Below are 1,207 nucleotides of genomic sequence, written 5' to 3'. Positions count from 1 at the left end.
TATATATATACGATTTTGCATGTATATAATATATATAATCCACACACTGGAGGATAAGTGAAAAAAAAAGATTGCCACTAGAGTTCTAGTTCTTGCAGACAAAGGTTTACTTCAAACAAAACATGGTTAATGATGTCTCTGTGATCCGTGGGTGGTTGCAGCCAAGCTCTCTCGGTAATACACTTGTCTTAGCCTCATTAGGGTGCCTTCAAAAGAAAGGGCAAATCAAGGCAGTGGTTTCTGAGGGGGTCTATTGGACCAGTTAGCCGCAGGCAGAGAGGCCAGCTCAGAAGGTGATGGTGACTCTTTGGGGGATATTACAAGGGTAATCTTGATAGATGATTTTCAAAGGGCACAGGATGATCACAAGGGCTTATTAGGAAGATATTTTAAGGAAATTAAACACTTCCCCAGTGAGGAAAAGACTCAAAAGTTAAGCCAAGGAATTTTTCCCTCCACCTATTCATTCTTCAAGGGTAGCAAGGACTCTCCTAGGCAAATCCCACTGGAAAACCTTCCTCCGTCCATCCTCCAGCCCTGATCTTGCCCCTTTAGACTTCTTTTCATTTCCACAATTCAAAGCACATTTTCAATTATTTGAACCCCTTAAAGATGCCAAGCTGCAGCTTTGACATGATGTCAATCAAAGAGCATACCTTCTCCCAGGAAGGGCTGGAGCGATGGAAACATTGCCTTCAGAAGTGTATAGACCTCAAGGGAGCGTCTCATGAGAAACAAAAGCTTCACATGCTGATATATTTTATTTAATTCAAAGATGCCTATGAATTCATAGCGATACTTTTTTTTACTTACCCTGTGTGCAATCACATTTCAATGGACGTCATTCTGTATTGTTTTCAAATGAAACTGGCTTATCAATCAAGAGACACCAGAACGCTTCTTCTGAAAAGGGTTGAAATGAAAACCTAATCCAACGAGGATGAGAAGGGAGTGTCAACATTGATGCCAAGTGCTTCCTTTTAGAGAGGAAGAAACGAAGGCCCGAAGAAAAAAGTGATTTGATCAAAGCCATAGAGTATGTGATCATATTGGGACCAGCATGCTGGTATCCTTGCTACATATCCCAGGCATCTTCCACTAAGGGTACTGAGTTAGTTAATTGTGCCAGTCTGGCCGATAATCACAGGTGGGGCTAATTGAAAGGCGGAGGGATAAATGGGTGGTGAAGCCTCGCCTTTCTAGTTCT

Source organism: Echinops telfairi, unplaced genomic scaffold (assembly GCF_000313985.2).
Source record: "Echinops telfairi isolate 266 unplaced genomic scaffold, ASM31398v2 ScPeMD7_5868;HRSCAF=6743_0, whole genome shotgun sequence".
In the NCBI taxonomy this organism is placed as follows: domain Eukaryota; kingdom Metazoa; phylum Chordata; class Mammalia; order Afrosoricida; family Tenrecidae; genus Echinops; species Echinops telfairi.
Note: the sequence above shows the minus strand (reverse complement) of the source record.